This window comes from Notolepis coatsorum (assembly GCF_963971535.1).
Source record: "Notolepis coatsorum genome assembly, chromosome: 10".
Taxonomy (NCBI): Eukaryota; Metazoa; Chordata; class Actinopteri; order Aulopiformes; family Paralepididae; genus Notolepis; species Notolepis coatsorum.
In genome coordinates, this window is record NC_140174.1 from 68,840,679 (window position 1) to 68,846,592 (window position 5,914).

Consider the following 5,914-nt stretch of genomic DNA (forward strand, 5'->3'; position numbering starts at 1 on the left):
AATGCTGTATCCACATTTAGGAGAAGAAGAAGAAGAAGAAGAAGAAGAAGAAGAAGAAGAAGACTTTTGTTTTGCAACTGGAGTCGCGTTTATTTTTCAAATGTAAACTAGTCAATACTATCTTAAACAATGTCAGCAGTCAGTGTATATTTTCAACAATACGTTTGTTTACCAATAGGTTAAACTGTTTTTGGATCTTTGTTGGCACTCTTTCAACATTTGGATTATAGCTCAGTCACAGCGTTACAGACCAGCGTTAAACGTTCCAGAGACGGTAAGTTAATTTAACTTATTCTAGTCTAAAGAAACCTATATATTACTATTTGTTAATCAGAGCGTTATTTGGTTATAACACCGTGTGTGCGTCGTGTGTGTGCGTGCGTGCGCGATATATGTTACTATTGATTAATGCGTTTGTTAATATAACACTGTGTGCGCGCTTGATAAAACAAAGCATACTGTATTACTGTGTGTTTATATTGTGAGCAAGTCAAGCAAGTGTAATTGAACACAATACATGCTGACATCATGACATGCATCTTGCTGTTTGTCATTCTATTGCTAATGCCAGGTAATGTGAATTAATGTCACAAAACGAATCCCTTGGATAGGATAAAACAAAGCATCTACTGTATTACTGTGTGTTTATATTGTGAGCAAGTCAAGCAAGTGTAATTGAACACAATACATGCCTTTTTTAAATCAACCAAGATAATGGAGAAATATCAGTCAAGTCCGAAATCGACCGTGAAACCATTGGCAACGGAAGTTTTGTTGAGGTTGTTGTGATTGTTACGGTACATGTCTCTTTTATTTATTTATTTCCAATAATAATGATTTAAATTACTACTACTAGTCTTAGCAGTAGCAGTTGTCATAGTAGTAGTAGTAGTAGTAGTAGTAGTAGTAGTAGTAGTAGTAGTAGTAGTAGTAGCAGTAGTAGTGTAGCAGTTGTAGTAGTAGTAATAGTAGTACTAGTATTAAATATGAGCCTAGCAGTAAAGTTATCAATTATCTCCTCTCCTCTCCTCTCCTCTCCTCTCCTCTCCGCTCCTCTCCTCTCTTCTCTTCTCTTCTCTTCTAGGCTACTGAGGCTAATCTGAACATCCATGGGGTGTATGCCTTCACCACTGCAGAGGTACAGATCAGAATTCTCGACATAAACGACAACAAACCCGAATTCTACAGGTGCGAAGATACATGTGTCCCGCAGGACACCTTCACAGGAGAGATTATTGAGCACTCATCAGGATCCATCCCCCTCGACATCACTGTCAGAGATGCGGACCAGGTCACAGGATTTTTTTAATTCTTTAAAAAGATAAACAAAAACAGAGATATTGAAAAGAAAAAAACAGTCTCTAATTTGATGTTTATTAGATTAGATTAGATTAAAATGTATTGTCATTATACAGCACAAGTACAGTACAACAAAAAGAAGTTTGGCATCTAACCAGAGTGTACCAGACTGTAACAGTTAAGTGCAATAATAATATACAATGTACAAGTAATTAAATGTGATATATATAACAAGCTACTGGTAATATATGCAACATGTATTTACAGTATAATTATATAAAGTGATACAGGTAATGTACTAAGATAAGATAAGATATTCCTTTATTGATCCGCTTGGGGAAATGCGGGCATCATACAGTAGTAGCATGGGGGGGGGGGGGTACATGGGAGAGGGGCATGGTAATAGTATAATACATTAATATAGGCAATACAACTATTGTAATGATACAAATAAGCAGTGTAAACAATATAATTAACTCTGAATATAAGAATATGGTGGTAAGCCATGCTGGCCAGTGGTATAACTATTGAGAGTAGGTATGGGATATATACAGATATAGATATAATATATACTGTACATATTATTACATTTTATTATACAGGTATGTGAATAGGGAGGGATATATGCAGACATATCCAACAATTATAGATACATATATATACAGTATATACTGTATAATATAATTATTATCACTGTTTCAAAACACTTCAATGAAAAAAGCAGAGACCATGTTGTCCTGTTGTACTGTCCAACTGTATGACACATAACAAGACCTGAGTGGTTACTTGTGATTAAGTATGAATCATTATGTTTATTGTGCAGGGAGGACAAATCAAGCTAACCCTGGCTGGAGACGTCAAGGATGTGTTCGCCGTAGTTCCTGTGTTTACCGTTGCAGAAAGCGCAACTCAAGTTCAACTCATGGTCCAAAAACCCTTGGAGCTGGATTTTGAAAAGAAAGAATTTATGGTTGTGCAGGTAAGGAGATGGAAAATGTAAGAATTGAAATATCAAAGTTGCTTTATGTAGAGTAATCATTAAAACATCACTACTTCATACAGTATGCTGTTCGGTTGGTACTGTGTACAGTCAGTACATCACTACTTCATATGTTCTGTTGGTACTGTGTACAGTCAGTACATCACTACTTCATATGTTCTGGTGGTACTGTGTACAGTCAGTACATCACTACTTCATACAGTATGTTGTTCTGTTGGTACTGTGTACAGTCAGTACATCACTACTTCATACAGTATGTTGTTCCGTTGGTACTGTGTACAGTCAGTACATCACTACTTCAGTGTTGTAGTCGAGTCACTAAATATCGAGTCTGAGTCGAGTGTGGAGTCCCCAGTGTTTGAGTCAGAGTCCAAGTCCAAGTCACCAAAGAAGAGCCCAAGTCGAGTCCCCATTACCCGAGTCCGAGTCCAAGTCATCAAGGTTGAGTCCACTCCATTCTGGCAGTCGAAGAGCTGACATACAAATAAAAAAAGGTCTACATTATACATAAATGACACAGCGTTCACCATTTAAAATGGAGTTTATTTACTTTGTGACACAATAGCCACAATAAATAGACACAATAAAGAAATCTAACCCTAACTAACCTTACTGTCATGCACTTGTCCTAATAAACTAACCTACACTGTAGCACTCAACACTTTGATGAACATTGTTACTCAGCTGATAGAGTTGTACCCTTCCTGATGACTTGTCGTACAGAACTTGTAAGTCGCTTTGGATAAAAGCGTCAGCTAAATGACTAAATGTAAATGTAAATAGCCAAACAAATGCACTAGCCATCAATATCTTATTACAAATGATTAGGGCCTATTACCAAAAAATAACTAAATAAATAACAAAATAAAAACTAAAATAAATGTATCAATTCACAAGTCCTTGTCTGCACCTTCCGAGTCCGAATGCAGTCAATGCTCGAGTCCATGTCCAAGTCCGAGTCCTCAGTGCACAAGTCCAAGTCGAGTCACAAGTCCTGAAAATCAGTCCAGTACTCGGACTCAAGTCCAAGTCCTGGACCCGAGTACTACAACACTGCACTACTTCATATGTTGTTCCGTTGTCAAAATCTTAAGCCGTTTTGAGCCTGGGCTCCAACCACAATGGTAACTGTGAGTCTCAGCATGCAGCTGAGTCTCTGACATCACAAATCAGCACATTTTCAGATGACTCAGTTCAGTGAGGGTGAATATTGTGAGAGGAGAATTGGAAGAATGCGCCAATATGATAATTAGAGACATAGATCATATTAAAGGGGAACTATTTTACTATTTCTTTCACTATTTGGGCACTTTTACACAATTCCTGTGAGTCTATGGAACACCTCTGTAATATATATATTTTTTTTATTCATTGTTTTGTATTTCTAATCAAGTCCTCAAAAACAGCATTTTTCTACCTCAAGATCTTAAGCCGTTTTGAGCCTGGGCTCCAACCACAATGGTAATAGTTCTGGGGGAGAGAAAGAAATGAGACAAATTATTTCTAATCTATTTATTTTTTCTTTCGCTGCAGCTCCCACTGTTGCAGCGACCACAGACCAACCCAACAACATCCCTGCCTGTATCCTCTCACTGTACCAAGACCATCCCCATGCCCCTCTCTCCAGACATAGGCATACCAACACCACAGCACATCCAGAGCTTTGATCTTGAGGAAGCAAGACAACTACAACTGCAAATGACGGGACAGGCTGCATGTCCACTGTGGCACAAGGAGCGAGAGGGCAGGCTGACTGCATCAGAATTTGGCAAGATACTAAAGAGAGAGAATTTCAGATGCCTTCATACAGTCCACATATTACCCCAAGCCCTTCACTGCTACAGGCTCAGCTGAAGGAGAAGGAGGAGGAGAACAGACAGGCAGCCCGAGACCCAGTCTTGCAGGAGGGTTAAGGGGGTTAAGCGTCTTGCTCAAGGACACTTACATTGGAATGCGATGGCTGCAACCCCCACACCATTGAAATGCTAATTGTCCACCACCTAGTATTTATCGTTGCCATTTGAGAGTTCACACTCTACCATAGCAGTCATCAAAAAGGATCATGGATCATCTTTAGACAAATAAATTGATACTAATAATAGATTACTTTGAACCTTGCACCTTATTAAACCTTGTCTAAAGATTAGATTAGATTAAAATGTATTGTCATTATACAGCACAAGTAGGTCCATGCAGGAGCAGCAGCAGGCCACCACCCAACTCTTCCTGCAGATGATGGGGACTTTTGCAAGAGCCATATTGCCTCAATCTCAGACCCCGCCGGCACCACAGTGGATGCCCACAGCTCAAATGATGCCCCCACGTGCCTGGCCCAAGACATTGCCTCCAACTAACCATGCCACATCAGTTTGTAGAGGCTTTTGGCAATCGTGTTGCGGTTATTCTGGACTGCTTTGAAATTGGCACTGAGACCATCAAATCTGAAAGCGCAGGCACAGACATATTCCCACTACAAGCAAAAGCACACTGTTAAGTACCTGATTGGCATTACACCACAGGGGTCTATCTCTTTCATTTCCAAAGGGTGGGGAGGGCGTGTAAGTGACAAGCATCTGACCGAGAACAGTGGTCTCCTCAATAAACTGTTGCCTGGAGACTTGGTTTTAGCAGACCGTGGATTTGACATTGGGGACCATGTTTCATTAATGTGTGCATCGGTGAAAATCCCTGGATTCACAAGCGGACGTGCCCAGATGGATCCAAAATCTGTAGAAGAGACACAGCAAATAGCTCACCTCAGGGTCCATGTTGAAAGAGTGATCGGTTTGGTACGCAATAAGTATCGCATGCTACATAATACCATACCAGTCCAACTGCTGGTTCCATTTGAAGGCGAGGACTTTTCTTTCATTGACAAGATTGTGACTGTGTGCTGTGCCTTAACGAATATGTGCCACAGTGTTGTTATGAAACCACCAGACCATGCGTTACCAGATAGTGAGGGAGAGACGGAGTTATCTGTTATCTGTTATGCTAAAGCTAAAATGGAAAATCAAGGCCTCTTAGTTTTACTGATGTGGATTATTTAAATTCAGTTTGTCATGTTTTCATTGTTATTTGAACAATGTTATGTCCTGTAAATACTAGGGCTGTCAAAAGTGAATGCTTTAACTGTATTTCACAGGAGAGAAACTGTATTCATTGAAAGCTATTAAAATTGCCTTTGAATCTAAATATACTTTCTGTGTTTTTACATGAATTCCATGATTTCTAAAAAAAAATATTTCAAACCATTCCAATTATTAACACCTTTACTGCTGTAGCATACGATTGGTAAAACAGTAACATATGGTAAACATTGGTACAACATTGCTAGAACAGATGTAATATAGCATTGTATATTAGTATACTGCATAGTATATTGACAAAAATAAAGAATTAAGACTCGCACAGGTTTGTTTTTCTTCTATCTATCTATCTATCTATCTATCTATCTATCTATCTATCTATCTATCTATCTATGAGCCGTACTGTATTGTACCCATTCTGCAATCTGTTAAATAAAGTTTTAGCTCTAATTAAGAATGACAGTGACCTAGCTGACTATTATTTGGAAATCCAGAGGTTTTAAAAACTGGTGCGACAATAACTGTC

At 38.8% G+C, this 5,914-nt stretch overlaps 1 long non-coding RNA gene across 1 annotated transcript; it reads left to right on the forward strand.

The window, feature by feature from the left end:
* The first annotated feature begins 1,154 nt into the window (after positions 1-1,154).
* LOC311235937 lies at positions 1,155-5,475 on the forward strand. Its single transcript, XR_014620183.1, has 3 exons — positions 1,155-1,291; positions 2,123-2,278; positions 3,833-5,475. It is a non-coding gene; the product is annotated as an uncharacterized lncRNA (long non-coding RNA).
* Positions 5,476-5,914: the final 439 nt, after the last annotated feature.